We start from the raw sequence: 16,867 nt of genomic DNA on the forward strand, positions 1-16,867 counted from the left end.
CATGGGCTTGGAGCGAAGTTCCCTCTAAGCTGCATGGCTGCGCAGCAGGCTATCAAGGGCTGCGCAGTGTTTGGGGAGAGGCGCCCATCCCTGGGGCTGCTGCACTGCAGAGGGAGAGAGGCACTTCCCTCCCTGGCTCTGGGCTGCCGTGGCAACAGAGAGCCAGGGGGAGTCCTCTCTTTCCATTGCAGCTCCGGGGCCGCCTGCACCCCAACAACCATTGAATTCAATGCGGGAAGACTTATAGGAAAAGAAGTGTTCTGTGTAGAACTTACAATGAAGAGCATGCAAATTAATCATTAAGTGAGTCTTTAGTTGGTGAAATGGATAAATTTTTAAACTGTCCTGTTGCAACTGCAAGTACCAGTAACAGTAGGAATTCATCACAACCTGAAAAGAGAAGTAATCATAGGTATGACCCCGCTTACTTAAAGTATGGGTTTTCATTTATTGAGGACCAAGATGGTGAACACAGGCCACAGTGTGCCATCTGCAGTGAACTATTAGCAAATGAAAGCCTAAAACCATCAAAATTACATAGGCATTTGGAGACAAAGCACTCTAGCAATAAAGACAAATGTCTTGATTTTTTTTAATGAAAAAGCAGAGGTTTGGAAATGTCACAAAAAACACTAACATTTATCTACTGTCCAAGAGCAGGCATTGCGTGTCTCCTACTTTGTTTCATACTGTATTGTGAAATGTAAAAAAGCTCACACTACTGATGAGAAATTAATTTTAGCTTCTGCTATTAATAATACACCTCTACCTCGATATAACGCTGTTCTTGGGAGCCAAAAAAATCTTACTGTGTTATAGGTGAAACCGCGTTATATCGAACTTGGTTTGATCCACCGGCATGCGCAGCCCCGGCCCCCCGGAGCACTGCTTTACGTTATATCTGAATTCGTGTTATATCAGGTCGTGTTATATCAGGGTAGCGGTGTATGTGCAATGAATAGTTGGACAAGTCAACTGCAAATAAATTAAAAACAATCTCTCTCCCCAACAATACAATATGGAGATGAATCTGCGATATCTCAGAAGACGAAAAACTGAAAATTGATAGTCTTTCAGTAAGCCACTGTTTTGCTTTACAATTAGATGAATCTATAGATGTATCAAACCGTTCTACTGTGTTGGTTTATGCCAGGCATGTATTGGAAAATAATTTTCAATAATAGTACTTGTTTACTGTAGATTTGCCTATTTTTACTATTGCTACTGATATATTTGTTGCATTGGATAATTACTTGGAGTTGGTGGGATTGAGCTGATTGAATGCACTGGTGTTACAACTGATGGAGTTACTTCAATGACAGTGAAACATTCAGGAGATGTTCAGAGAATCCTTTCAAAAGCACTCAATGCAATGTGGAACCACTGTTTACTGCAGAGGGAGGCACTAACAGCTGAAGACATGGTACCTGAGCTTCATGAAACTCTTAAAGATGCTGTCAAAAATGTGAATTATATCAAACAAAATGCTAAGAATTCAAGATGCTTTCAAGTTTTCTTTCAGGAAATGGGATATGCGCATGTAAATCTGCGTTATCATGCTGAGCTTCGCTGGCTGTCCCATGACAATTTGTTGTCTCATATACATGAACTTATAAGTGAGATGGCAGCTTTTCTTGAAGAAAAAAGTCTCACCTGGCAGAACACTTCAGTAATGACACCTGGCTTGCTTGTGTTGCATATCTGGTAGATAGATTCGATCATCTGAATCTGTCTTTCCAGGGCAGAGGGCACAATCACTTTGCTGCATTAATAAAAAACAATCCTCTCTGTGGAACAAACATGTTTCAAATGATAGGATGGACATGTTTCATAATGTGAGTCTAGAAACAAAAATTGGAAAGATTCCGCTAACCAGGAAGCACTGAAAAAAACAATCCCTAATTATTTAACTAAATTGCACATATGATTCTGTGATTACTTTCCAGATGAGCAACTCAAGGGTGAAAAATGGATATGGGATCCATTTGGAAATGTGTTGGAAAATGGGAGTCTATCGATGGAGGAAAAGTCTCAGCTGGTCAAGTTATCTTATGATCACAATCTACTGAGAAAATATACTGAAATGAGCCTTCCCCAGTTTTGGTACGGTGCTGCTGGTGGAGAATATTCTGCTCTTGCTTGCCATGCTATTAGAGTCACTTTGCCTTGCAATATAACATACTTGTGCAAAATTGGATTCGCTGCCTTGACTCAACAGAAGAATAAAAGCCAGAACAGACTGGATGTTGAAAATGACCTTCAGATTGCACTGACTACAATTACACCAAACTTTGATATATTTGTCAAAGATATACAAGCTCAGGTTTCTCATTAAGATTTATTATACTGTTATTAATGTGTTCCTGTTAATGTTGATTTCTGCCTTTAGCTTTCTGACTGTTGACCTGCTTTAAGGTTGTTGTTGTTATTATTATTACATGTAATAGGTAATAAGTATTTTGGGGGCAAAATACTTGCGTGTTTTCTACTTAATCTATTTACTAGGTTGTGACTGGCCATCAATATTTACAAATGGGCCCTTGTCCAAAAAAGGTTGAGAATCACTGATCTAAAGGACCTGGTGTGGTCCAAGTAGAAGACTAATGACCTCCTCATAGCAAATGAATGAAGTTCTGTTAATTTGTATGGATGTGAGACTTTGGGAAAAAAGTTGGCAAATTGTCTTGTTAATATGGAAATTGGAATCCACTTTTGTTAGGGATTTTAGGTGAGGGTAGGGTAAACTTTATCCTTATGGAAAACTATAGAAGGAGGCTCTGAAAACAAGGGTGTTGATTCATCCCCACTCTTTGCTGAGTTTATCAGAAACACTGCTTTCATAGACAGGTAGACTAGGGGCCAAGTTGCGAGAGGTTCAATGGCTGATCCCATTAATTTTGTTAGCACTATGTTGAGATCTCATGAGGGAATGAGGGGTAGGGATAGCTCAGTGATTTGAGCATTGGCCTGCTAAACCCAGAGTTGTGAGTTCAATCCTTGAGGGGGCCACTTACAGCTCTGGGGCAAAATCAGTACTTGGTTCTGCTAGTGAAGGCAGGGGGCTGGACTCAATGACCCTTCAGGGTCCCTTCCAGTTCTATGAGATAGGTATAACAGGATTTTGCACTATGAGTATAACCTGTCTAACCTTTTAGAAATTTGATAGTTATGGGGTTGGAAAAAGGAAATCTGTCACCCACTGCAGGGTGGAAAGGTGAAATAGCTGCTAAAAGTAATGTAAGAGAAATAACTAACTGCCAGACCCTGATGTTTTAGGTGCAACAGATCAGCCGAAACATGCTTAACAGAAGCCTGGAAATATATGTTTGTTGAGACCAGGCATTTGGCCAGGTAAATATGCCTAGATCAGGGTCGGCAATCTTTTTGGGCCCCGGGCCACATCTGGATGGGGAAATTGTATGCAGGGCTGGGGCAGAAGCTTGGGGTGCAGGAGGGGGTGTGGTGTGCAGGAAGGTGCTCAGGGCAAGGAATTGGGGCAGAGGAGGGGTGCAAGGTGTATGAAGGGTCTCAGGGAAGGGGGTTGGCGTGCACAGGAGTGCTGCAGGGGGCTCAGGGCAGGGGGTTGGTGTGTAGGAAGGGTGTGGGGTATACAAGGGGGCTCAGGGCAGGGAATTGGGGTGCAGGAGAGGTGCAAGGTGCAGGCAGGGAGCTTAGAGCAGGGAGTTGGGGTGCAGGAGCGGTTCAGGCTTCGGCCCGGCGCTGCTTACCTAAAGTAGCTCCAGGGTGGTAGTGGCATGCACTAGTGCCAGAGAAGGCTCCCTGCATGCCTGCCCTGGCCCCATACCGGTGGGTTTAGAGTCTTCCATGCTGGTGATGAAGCATCTCACTCCACTTTACAGGGCTTTTTTGTCCTGCTTTGTAAATTTTAATTTATTAACTATTGTGATGGGGTGTATTGCCACACTGGCCCTGAGAGGGTTGAATTGGGCCAGGCAGGCCCAATCAACCAATTAAACAGAGAGCTGGGGAGAGATTTAGGCTGTGAAGGGGCAACTATTTGGAAGCAGGCTCAGCTGGACAGGAACAGGAGGGGTCTGTATAAAGTCCAGGAGCTAGCAGCAGCTGGGAGGGCTATAGTGAAGTAGGCTTCAGTCACTCTCTGGGAGAAAGGAGGTGTGGTAGGACTATAGAGGGTAGTCCACAGTTACTCTCTGAGGGTATGTCTTTACTACCGGCTGGATTGGTGGGCAGCGATCAATTCAGCGGGGATTGATTTATAGCATCTACTCTGGACACCATAACTCGATCCTTGAGCTCTCTCCCATCAACTCCTGTACTCTGTCTAGCTCGGTGAGAGGCACAAGCAGAGTCGACGGGGGAGCGGCAGCAGTCAACTCACCGTAGTGAAGACACCACGGTAAGTCGATCTAAGTATGTTGACTTCAGCTACGTTATTCATTTAGCTGAAGTTGTGTAACTTAGATTGATCCCCCCATCATCCCTCCCAGTGCAGACCAGGCCTGAGAGGAGGTAGTTGGGAGGCTGACAAACCCAGAAGTAGGAAAGCCAGGAAGGTAGGAGAAGGCTCAGAAGAACAGCAGCACCGACTTTGGCTGCTGATTAGAGGGCCCCAGAGCTGGAACCCAGAGTAGAGGGCAGGCCCAGATTCCCCAGCCACTGACAACGTGGCATAGACCAGGCAAAGGACAGTAAACTGCCTGGGACAATCGGGAAATATTTGTTACCACTCCCGGAAGGAGAACACAGAGGTGATGATCTGGCCGAAGGACCAAGTCACTAAGAGGGGTCCACAGGGTGAGAGGACAATGAGAGAGACACTGCCAGTTGAGAACGCAATGCCTGGCCAGAGCCAATCCCCAGAGTGAGCAGGAGGAGGCGCAACCTGCGGTGAGTGGGCCCTGTGAAAATATTTTTTGAATGTCCATCAAAAAAATGAAAATAATAATAAAAGAGTAAAGAGGAGTTTCTTCACAAAGAGGGTTGAGATTGAAGCTCAAGAAACAGTAGAGACTAGGACAGTGTCCAGGTTCTGTTTCACTAACATGGATGGTGTAAGGGAAGGGTATAAGGGAGGGAGAGGTTTGGCTGCTCCACCCTTTATGTCCTTGCATGAGAGCACAAGGAGGTAAAAAGTGCATGCACAGACCCGCTGGACACTGCTATTCAAAAGATACCAAGCTCATGTGCCTGAGGCTAATGTGCATCTACAGTGGGACACACAGTGACACACATTAGGAGAAGAATTCTACTTTCCTTGCACTGACTTCAGGGCCTATTATAGGATTGTCCCATGATCTGTTTACTAAGCACTGGCTCTGAGGGCTCATTCCCTGAAGACCCTTTCTCTCTGGTAGGTTACCACAGCTTTTCATCTCTTGTCTCCAGGATCAGGCAGAGAGAACCCCATGCCCACACTCACTCACTGTGTCCCTTGCCTGACGACTCTCAGGCCTGACTCACCCAGGCCCCCACCTTCTAGGGCCCAGCTGCCTTCTCGTATAGCACAGTTGGGGATCAGTTGACCAGTCACAGGTGCATAGGCCTCTTCGTTCTTAAAGGAGCAGTCCTATCCCATAACAAGTAATCAATGTGAACATTGACAATATTCCCTTAGACTAAGCATAAGAGCACAGCACAATGACCCTGAATAGCCACAAGTTCCTGACTGATTTAGCATATGACTTTATAAGAGTAATAAATAGTGTCACAGATGCATGGCTAGTTGCGCCTCAATTTCCTTTCTGATGTCTCTGAGCCCGCCACATTTCAGAGGTTAGGCCTCTCGCCATGACCTATCTCAGGGTGGAATCTCAAGATTCTTCCACTCAGATCACATACCATATACACTACCACATGTATAACAATTACTTATCACTTTGTAGGTTTGATTGCATTTTAGGCACCTGCCTTTCCTCCCTTAAGAAACCTGTGACTAGGCGTACTGAACAACAGCTTTCTTGAAACAAACTATTTTGATTAGCACTTGGAACAAAGTATTAAAAAATGTGTGCACGTGGGAAGGGGAGGGGATTTTAAAACAACACAGCCTTCACAGATATTTAGAGCACTACAAGACAAGTTACATAGGCTTTGTTCTTAAGTTACAGGTGTGACAGATGCCAGACTTTGGAAGCATGGAAATTTAAAAACACTATTAACTTGAGATACACCAGACACCTAAGGCACCTCAAATATTCATGGCCTTTGGTAGCAACAAACGTTATATGTATTTTTGTGTTTCTGGCTTGCTGGGTTGGTATGCTGTGGAATCTAGATTCACTGGGCAGTGATTTATATCAAGTTCAAAAAGCCGATTATGCAGAACCCATAATTTGAAGCTTTGCCCCCTGGGGTGGAAGGACATTGATTCGTTTTACCTTTTTCAGGAAACTGGGGAAAACAAATGCCCCAAAACTATATAAAGCCTCAGCTGGAACTGTCATAAACAGATGGTTAAGGGTTAATGCCTCTTTTACCTGTAAAGGGTTCAAAAGTTCACCTAGCCTAGCTAACACCTGACCAGAGGAACCAATGGGGGAACAAGATGTTTCAAAAGGAAGGAGGGAAGTTTTTATTTTGTTTAGAGTTGCAGTTTCAGCCAGAGTGAAAAAGATCAAGGAACCAGCCTCTTATCAGAGTAGTAAGTTTCAGAAAGGAATAAATAGGTTTACGTTTATTTCTTTGTAACCTGTCTTATGCAATTAGAGGTAGAATCAAATTGGGTATTTTTTTTTTTGTGTAACTAAATTTGTGCCCAGGGGAACATCCTCTGTGTTTTGAATCTGTTGTCTGTGAGAGTAGCTGGTATGCTAATCTCTCCCAGAGGGTTTTCTTTTACCTTTCTTTTCTTTAATTAAAAGCCTTTTTCTTAATACCTGATTGATTTTTCCTTGTTTTTAGATCCAAGGGGATTGGATCTGGACTCCCCAGGGATTGGTGGGAGAAAGGAGGGGGGATGGTTAATTTCTCCTTGTTTTAAGATCCAAGGGATTGGATCTGGACTCACCAGGGAATTGGTGAAGGAGTCTCTCAAAGCTACCCAGGGAGGTGAAGGTTTTGCAGGAAAAGGGAGTGATCCAGACACTGAAAATTCTGGATGGTGGCAGTGATACCAGATCTAAGCTAGTAATTAAGCTTAGAAGTGTCCATGCAGGTCCCTACATCTGTACCCTAAAGTTCAGAGTGGGGAAGGAACCTTGACAGGAACTGACTCAGGGAAGCCTCACTTTGATCCAAAAACTGATATGAGATTGTAAACCCCTACTGGAAAGGTCTAAAGGACTTTTGAAACCTACCAGATTCCCTAGGTGGAAGATATGTGACTTCTGCTGATCTTACCATGCATTCAGACCTTTTTAATATGATGTTTTCTCTGTAATTCTTTTGTCCTAAACTTAAATATGCCTTGCTCTGCAAAGGCTGGATGGTCACTGGTATTCATAGTCTTTGAGAGAGGGGATTAAGAGAGACACCGTAGGGTTTGGACTAAGGTCACACATACTGGGATAAACACAGTGAAGGGCAGTATGAATTGCAGCCTAAATCTCCAGTCTGGAGGAATAGCATCATGGTACTCTTCCAACAGAGAGGTAATAGCTAGAAGGCTGAGATCTATGGGAGCATCCTTTGGGTAGACCATACAGGGGTCAGAGGTGCAGTTAAGCTAGAAACTGTGAAAGAAGAACAAAAAGAGAACCAAACTTACATTCCCCTAGCAAGCCCAGATCCCGTGTGTCTCTGTTGGTTTCTTGGTCTGGCTCTTCCTTCAACTCACACCTATTCAAATCAGTTTTGATGCTCTCCCAAGGAGAGGGGGCCAGGGCCTTAAGGTTATTCATGCTGGCAGTCTTTTAATAACAATTCAGTGGAATCAGTTAGGCAATTCTTAGAAAGGGCCTTCTCCCTTTTTCTCTAGGTGGGTAGGTTCTGCTACCAAACTAACCACCTAGGGTGAAACATCCATTCTTATGTATGGTACAGAAACACTAGACTAGTGACAGATCCAGACACCTCCTAATTATTAAAGAGCTCCCACACATTTGTCACACATGGTTTTCTGGAGGTATTCAAAACTTCTTCTCAGGAAGGAAGGCAGACAATACTACTGATGCATCCAGAGTTGCTCCTATGGAAGTAAGCCTTCATGTTCTAGTCAAGCTGAGTTTATTTGATTGACTCCTTAACCTCAGTGAGCTGAACGGGGAGCAGATGGCTTGCAAAGGATGTTAACCTCTTGTAGCAATTTGGTTCTAATAAGCCCGTTATCCCAACTAAGGGTATGTATGGATATCCATATGTCTGAGAAGTATTGTCACCACTGCCAAACTTTTACTAAAGTCATGGGGCTGTTACTTGTCCTAAAGGAAGATTCTTCCTCCACGCTACTGGGATGGAGCTATATAAAAAGCTTAAAATCTGTCTCAAGAAATGAGTGAAGGGATGCTGGATACTAATTTTGCAATGTGAAAATTGAATTTTACAATCTTACAATTTTTTTTACAAAGGCCTTTTTTCTTTGTGATGAAAAACTATCTTGCATATAATGTGTGTGTTTCTGGCAGTGCCTACGACATGCTAGGAACTTTATAAACAAAGACCATGCTCTGAAATGCTTATATTCTAAGAAAACATTAAAAAGACAGACAGATGAAGGGTAGGAGGTAAAAGAATCACAAACAAGTAAGGAAGCCAGGTGGTAACCGGCCACCTCCTGATAATAGTTTTAACACTACACTGGTAGGTTGTTTTTTGTTGTTTTTTTTTTTTTATGTATAGAACACATTTCACTGAAACTGCCTAGGAACTTCTCTTGCTCCAATCTTCATTAAGTCAGCATCATCTTCCAATATTTTCTCATGAGAAGGATCACTGTAAAGGGCAGTGGGAAGAATTGGGAAGGGGACAATAGGAAGTGGAATTGGATAACTAACCTTTCTGAAAGATCACTATACTGTCCTGTCCATTGCAAGGAAATAGATAATTCCCAAAGGTGTAAGAAAAAGGGTAAAGATCTGGAGGCAACACTAGTCTTGTCATCTTCAGTGGCTTGTCAAATTTGATATCTTGTCCTCAAGGAACCTAGTCCGGATGCTCCAGCTGAAGCTTTTTGTCTATGCTGACATCCCCTCTGAGACTTGCTGAAATGGTGCTGTCTCTGAAATGGCTCTGTTGCTGAGGCTGAAGTTTACTACAGTTGAGAAGTGGCCATAGAATCAAAGTGGATTTCTGATTACATGAAAGTGGAGTCAAACCAAGAACAGATGCAGACTTGTTCTCTTTCAATGTTGCTAGTGTTTCATCTAGACACTAAATCCTGCCGCTCAAAAGGCAGGTCCACCACTTTAATCTTAACCTCTTGACAGAGACTAAAATTCTGAGCCAAGAAGGATTTTGAATGGTAATGACTGAGGACACAGAACACTATAGTTATATCTAAAGAGTAATATGGAGCATTAATGGAGTGATTAAATGCAGTTTTCCCTGCCTTGAGAATAGATCTTGTACCTATTTCTCTGTAGAATTCCCGGCACCATGGGATCGAGGCAAGAAATAGTTTTGGACATGCTCGAGAAAAAGAAGCGTATCCAAGAGACAGAAGTTATAACAACAAGCCATGACAGTGTCATAGTTGAGGATTCTCATAGCCTAAACAGACAATGAACAAGACTCCCCACTCAATACATCCAATTTCTTCAACTCCTTATCATTACAAGTTGACTCAAAGATCATATATGACTTCTTTCTCTCAGAGACAGTCAATACAATTCACAAGCCCAGGCATGGGATGTTGAAAGAAATATTTGAACTGATGCTGTTGCAAGCATATTGGCAATCAAAATGCATACCTACAGCAGGCACAGTGGATAAGGAAGAAGTTACTCACCTTGTGGAGTAACATGGTTCTTTAAAATATGTGTCCCTATGGGTGTTCCACTGTAGGTGTGTTAGCGTCGCTGCACTGCTGATTGGAGAACTTCAGTAGCAGTATCTGTTAGACACACACGTGCTGTCCCTCCTCATGCTGTGCCATGAGGCCAGTCAGCATGCCTGGGCTAACCCCCCTCAGCTCCTTCTCTACCACAGAGTCATTGACAAGAACTCCGAAGTAGAGAGGAGGAGGAGGATGGGTTGTGGAGCACCCATAGGGGGACACATCTCAAGAACCATTGTTACTGCACAAGACAACTTCTTCTTTGAGTAGTGTTCCTTTGGGTGCTCCACTGTAGGTGACTCTCAAGATGTATCCCTTCTGGAGGGTTGGGACTTCAGAGTCAGGTCAGTTACTGATGACAGCACTGTGGAGCCTAAGATGGCATCATCAGCAGAGTCCGCAGTGAACACATAATGCTTTGCAAAACTGGGGACTGACACCTATGTTGCTGCTCCACAGAGCTCTGAGATAGGGACATTCTCGAAGAAGGTGATAGATGAGGAGGAGATCAACCTTGTGGAGTGTGTATGAATAGTATCTGAAAGGCTCATATTGAGAACTTGGTAACACTGTGATACAGTTTGAGACCTACTTGGAAAATCTTTGGGCTGATATTGCTGAGCTCTTGTATCTTTCCACAACGGAGAGGAAAAGCCTGGGGACCTTCACGAAGGCCTTCGTTTTGTCCAGGTAGGAGGCTAGGGCTCTCCTGACATCTAGATTGTGTAATATAGCCTCACTGCTGTCTTGGTGGGACTTGGGATAGAAGATTGGAAGATGAATTAATTAGTTCATGTGAAACAGGGAGGTTACTTTAGCAATAAAGTTTGGATGTGGTCTGAGCGTAACCTTGTCCTGAAAGAATACTGTGTAGCAGGCATGTGCCATCGGTGCTGCTATTTCACCTATTCTCCTGGTAGAAATAATCGCTATCAGGAAGGCAGTTTTCATTGAGAGGTACACAAACAAACAGGTGACCAAAGGGTTTGAAGGGAGTCCTAGTCAGTCCTTTCAGTACCAGGTTTAAGTCCCATCTGGGCATAGCAAACTGAGGTTGTGGGAAGAGGAATCTTTTGGTGGTTGGGTGCGACAGCACTAAATACCCCTCTAGGATGGTGGAAGGTTGTTATACCCAATAAGTGGACTCTGGAAGAACTTAAAGATAGCCCCGAACTTTTTAAAGCCAGTGCATAGTCTAAGATGTGTGGAAGAGTCGCGGATGTCAGGGAGTTTTGTTGGGGAATACATCAAATCTGAAACTTGGACCATTTTGCAGATAAGTACGTCATATTGAGGACTTCCACGGTGTAATACCACCTCTGGCAACTCCGTTGAACAGGAACTTTCAAGGTGTGTGAACCAGGAAGGAGCCATGCCTTGAGGCAGAGACTCACCAGGTTGGGATGCAGGGTACATCCTCTATTCTGTGAGAAGAGGTATGAAGTGTCTGGAAGAGAGATCGGCTGGCTCATCACGAGCTGTGACAGGTAAAGGTACCAGGTCTGTTCCGGCCAAATAGGAGTGATCAGAATGATGTGTGCTCCATCTCTTTTTATTTTCAGCAGGACCTTCAAGAGTAGGGAAAAGGAGAAACAGCATAAGGAAGGTCTCTGTCTCAGGGGAGGAGGAGAGCATCACCTACTGGAACAGCAGCCTTGACATTTCTTGTTCAGGTAAGAGGCAAATAAGTCTGTGGTTGGTGTCCACCACCACCTGACTAGATTGTGAAGTACTACTGGGGCTAGTTCCCACTCAAGGTTGTGTGGCATTTGGGATAGACTGTCCACTACTGCATTCTGTGTGCCTGGGTTGTAGGCTGCTGACAGTGTGATGTTGAGCGAAATACACCAGTTCCATAGTCTCATTGCTTCCACACAGAGGAAGGGTGACTGAGCTTTCCCTTGTCGAATTATATAGAACATGCAGAGAACATTGTACATAAAGACTGTTGTGTGTGATCCTTTGATCAGTGGCAGGAAGTGGGCACAGGTATTCCTGAGACTGATATGAAGAGATATCTCTATGGGTGACCACTTGCCTTGTGTGGTGAGGTTGTTTAGATGTGCACCTCATTCAATGAACAGTGCATCTGTGGTGAGAAGCAATGAGGAGTGAGCTTACGAGAAGGGGATCCCTCTGCAAACGGTGGCTGAGTCTTTCCAGCACTCTAAAGAGTTTTTGATACTGGAGGGTAGTGATGGGTGTCTCTAACCTGTCCCCGTTTGGTCTGTAAATTGAGATGAACCACTGCTGACTGGTGGGAAAATGGATGTATAGCACTGGTCGGCTGCAACAGTTAGAGGAAGAGGACTATCAACACCTCCACCGACCTGTCAAAATTGCTATTTGGATGTAGGTGACTGGGATGAGGAAGATTCTGGGCCAGACGGTTTATGCCTAGAAAATTTACTTTTCTTTCTCTGTTGCTCATAGTGGGGTTGAGCCGGATATTGGGATGTGCATGGCCTATGCAGGGATTGGGGACTGTACCTCCTTTTTTGTCCTGGTGTGCAGATGCCCAGCGAATGAAGAGTGACTCTAAAGTCCTTCAGGGTGTAAAGGGAGGCATCAGAATTTTCTCAAAGAGCTTTATGCCCTCAAAAGGAAGGTCTTCAACAGTTGACTGTACCTCCCTTGGGAAGCCTGACAGATGGAGCCATGATGCTCATTGTACCATCACCACCATGGAGATGGACCTAGCCACTATCTTGGCTGCACTGAGGGCAGATTGCAGTGATGTCTGTGTCTTAAATTGGTCACAATGTGATTCTGGTAGTTGTTCAATAAAATCATTCAGTTTTGAATAATTTATATAATTGTATTTTGCCATGGGAGCTTGGTAGTTGGCGATATGGAATAGAAGCAAGGCCAAGGAGTACGCCTTTCTTCCAAAAAGGTCCGGGTGCTTTCAGTCTTTATCATAGGGAGTGGACCTCATCTCTTGTTGACAGCCATGGGAGTTGATGGCATCCATCACAATGGAGTTGGGTGGCAGGTGCACGAAAAGGCCTTGGCGAGGACATAATATTTTTTTTGGTCCGCCCATTTAAAGGTAAGCACTACCAACGCCGGGCTTCCAATGGTATTTGGAGAGTGTCTGCAACTCTCTTTGCCAAATCCTGTAAGATACTAAAGTTGTCAGCCAGAGATTGTGGGGAAGGCATGACGACTTCGTCTGGGGAGCAGGAGGAGATGATCTTAGGGATCACTTCTTCCACAGCACCACCCTCATGTTCCTCCATAATGTTTTCTGGAGGCTCCAAAGCTCTGGATGCGGCAGCCGAGGGGCTGTGCCTCGAGGGTTCTTGGATGAGGTTCAAAGCTCAAGAGGCATGCTGGCGATATACGCCCAAGGGTCCCAATATGGCCTCTGGGTAGTGGTGGCTTAGCCCTGCAGTGGTGCTCAAGTGTGGCCATCTGAGGATATACTCTAGGGCTCTGTTGATATTGGGCATCATACAGAGCCTGGGAGGAGTAATGTGATGCTGCCACCTCTGGTTTACTGTCTAAACTCTCACTAGAGCAGGGATGATTTCTGTGGTAGGCAGAGGCTTGGTGCGGAGGCCCCAGTACTGAGAAGTGGGGACTCTGGTATGTTCGATATGCCCAGGTCCCTGGGTTGGTGGAATTCTTCCAGTTCTGACTGGTTCACAGCCAATGGTGGTGCTGGGGGAAGGACAGGGATTTTGCCCATATTAGTCGCTCTGATGCCGGATGAGGCATTGATGATGATACTAATGCAGACTTGCAGAGCACCTTTTTAGTGGAGTGCTCGTTCCTGTCCCTTGGTGTGATGACTCAGTGTCTGTGCCCATCGGGTCCATGGGCATGTCAACGGTAACTGCTGCTGTTGGTTTCCATGAGCACCGGACTGGGATGGTCTTAGTACTGACAGTACTGAAGATACCAAGCATGATGGAGATTGCTTACAGCTATCTTGGTGCTCACTATAGGGGCTTCCTTCTCCCTTCTTCAATGACTTGTGAGAATGGTCAGCAGCTTGCTCCTTCGACTTACAGCCTTCAGATGTAGAGAGTTGTGGGGAAGACTCACATCTGCCAGGTGACTTGTGCCATGGGCTCTGAGGAGGTCTGAGTTGCCTCCATAAAGATAATCTGTCGGAGCTCTCTGTTCTTACGTGATCGTGGCCTGAATTGCTGGCAGAGACCACACTTCTGCTAGATGTGGCCTTCCCCAAGACAGTGAATGCACTGGGAGTGCTTGTTTGCAATCAGGATTGCCTCCTGGCAAGTAAGGCCAGGTTTACACTACGCATTTAAACTGATTTTAGCAGCGTTAAACCGATTTAACGCTGTACCCGTCCACACTACGAGGCCCTTTATATCGATATACAGGGCTCTTTAAATCCGTTTCTGTACTGCTCAACGAGAGGAGTAGCGCTAAAATCGGTATTACCATATCGGATTAGGGTTAGTGTGGCCGCAAATAGACGGTATTGGCCTCCGGGCGGTATCCCACAGTGCACCACTGTGACCACTCTGGACAGCAATCTCAGCTCGGGTGCAGTGGCCAGGTAAACAGGAAAAGCCCCGCAAACTTTTGATTTTCATTTCCTGTTTGCCCAGCCTGGAGCTCTGATCAGCATGGGTGGCAATGCAGTCCCAAATCCAAAAAGAGCTCCAGCATGGACCGTACGGGAGATACTGGATCTGACCGCTGTATGGGGAGACCAATCTATTCTATCAGAGCTCCGTTACAGAAGACGAAATGTCAAAGCGTTTGAAAAAAAAATCTACAGGCTACACAGTGCTGCGTGACAAGCGTAACGGGAAGCCAGAGACTCAAATGGACGCTCATGGAGGGAGGGAGGGGGTCCTGAGGACTCCAGCTATCCCACAGTCCACAGCAGTCTCCGAAAAGTATATGCATGCTTGGCTGAGCTCCCAATGCCTGTATGTTCAAACACATTGTCCGGCGTGGTTCAGGGAATAGCTAGTCAATTTACTCCCTCCTCCCCCCACATGAAAGAAAAGAGAAAGAAATCGTTTCTTGACTTCTTTCAATGTCACCCTATGTCTACTGAATGCTGCTGATAGACGCGGTGCTGCAGCAGTGAAGAGCAGTATCCACTCCTCTCCCCTCCGTGGTGGCAGACGGTGCAGTAGGACTGGTAACTGTCCTTCTTATGAACCCGTGAGTGCTCCTGGCTGGCTTCAGGTGAGGCTGGCCGGGGGTGCCTGGGTGAAAATAGGAATGACTCCCAGTCATTCCCAGTAGATGGTACAGAACGGCTGGTAATCGTCTTCATCATAGCAACTGGGGGCTGAGCTTCAATCAGCCCCCACCCTTTCATGTGAAAAGAAAAGATTCTGTAGTGCCTGGACTATCACAGCAGTGGGATGCTGGGCTCCTCTCCCCCACACTGCTTAATGTCCTGCCTGGACTATCATAGCACCAGGAGGCTGCCTCCCCCTCATTTTATCTCACTAACAAGTCACTGTTTCTTATTCCTGCATTCTTTATTACTTCATGACACAAATGGGGGGGGGGCACTGCCACGGTAGCCCAGGAAGGTTGGGGGAGGAGGGAAGCAATGGGTGGGGTTGTTGCAGGGGCACCCCCTGTGAATGGCATGTAGCTCATCATTTCTGCGGGATCTGACACAGAGCAGCTGTGCTCTCTGATACACTGCTTCTCTAGTACATTTGCCCCATATTCTAGGCAGGACTGACTTTTTTTAGAAACCATAAAGGAGGGATTGACTTGGAGAGTCATTCTCAGTTTTGCTTTTGCGTCCCCGGCTGATCTCAGCCAGGGGTACCCATGATAGCAGCAGACAGCACAGAAGGACAGATAACCGTCATCTCATTGTCAAATTACACTGGCAGCAGACGGTACAGAACGACTGGTAACCATCTCTGCTATCATGCAAAAGCAAATGAATGCTGCTGTGTAGTGCTGGAGTATCGCCTCTGTCCGCAGAATCCAGTACACATACAGTGACTGTAAAAAAAAAAAGCTGAACGGGCTCCATGGTTGCCGTACTATGGCGTCTGCCAGGGCAATCCAGGGGAAAAGGGTGCGAAATGATTGTCTGCCGTTGCTTTCCTGGAGAAAGGAATGACTGACCACATTTACCCAGAACTACCTGCGACAATGATTTTTGCCCCATCAGCCATGGGGCTCTCAACCCAGAATTCTAAGGGACGGGGGTGACTGCGGGAACTATGGGATAGCTATGGAATAGCTACCCACAGTGCAACGCTCCGGAAATCGACGCTAGCCTCAGACCATGGACACACACCGCCGAATTAATGTGTTTAGTGTGGCCGCGTGCACTCGACTTCATACAATCTGTTTTATAAAACCGGTTTATGTAAAATCGGAATAATCCCGTAGTGTAGATGTACCCTAAGACACTTCTTGAAGCCCAGTGAACCGGCCATAACCTGGGGAGAAAAGGTCACCAATGAGGAAAAAAAGAGGCAGGAAAACAAAAGCAAAGTTTTTTTTTTAAGAGAAAAAAAAGAGTAAAGAAAAACTACAACTACACTCACTAAAAGATTAACTAACTATAGAAATGCAAATAGAAAATAATGATCCTAATGACTGCAAATAGCTCTGTCTGTAGCCAAGGGCAGTTGAGAAGGAACTGAGGGCGGTTATCCCATGGATGGTGACTAGCCTCATGGTGGGGCAAGAGGAGAGAGCGCGCATGTGTGGGCTTAACAGACACTGCTACTGATGTTCAGCACATCCCTCACCCGTGCCGCTTCCTGCAGTCCCCATTGGCCTGGGACGGCGAACCACAGCCAGCGGGAGCCGTGATCGGCCGAACCTGCCGACACGGCAGGTAAACCAACTGGCCTAGCCCGCCAGGGTGCTTACCCTGGCGAGCCGTGTGCCAGAGGGTGCTGACCCTGGTATATAATCAAAGAGCCTCAGTTAGTGTAACTTTTAACTTTTACTTTTTATGGCTATAGGAAACTAAAT

General features: G+C 45.5%; 1 protein-coding gene and 1 long non-coding RNA gene across 3 annotated transcripts in view; one reads left to right on the plus strand and one right to left on the minus strand.

Moving 5' to 3' along the window:
• LOC115653251 overlaps positions 1-11,554 on the plus strand; it is a 201,396-nt gene extending 189,842 nt beyond the window's left edge. For both annotated transcript variants that reach the window (XR_004000893.1, XR_004000890.1), the window contains 2 exons: positions 11,190-11,400; positions 11,479-11,554. This is a non-coding gene — a long non-coding RNA (uncharacterized LOC115653251). The remainder of the gene's footprint in view (positions 1-11,189; positions 11,401-11,478) is intronic.
• The window catches only part of DIAPH3 (diaphanous related formin 3), a 553,931-nt gene that overhangs the window by 82,704 nt on the left and 454,360 nt on the right, over positions 1-16,867 (minus strand). The gene's annotated exons all lie outside the window — the stretch shown is intronic.

The sequence above is a fragment of the Gopherus evgoodei genome, chromosome 1 (genome assembly GCF_007399415.2).
Source record: "Gopherus evgoodei ecotype Sinaloan lineage chromosome 1, rGopEvg1_v1.p, whole genome shotgun sequence".
Classification (NCBI taxonomy): domain Eukaryota; kingdom Metazoa; phylum Chordata; order Testudines; family Testudinidae; genus Gopherus; species Gopherus evgoodei.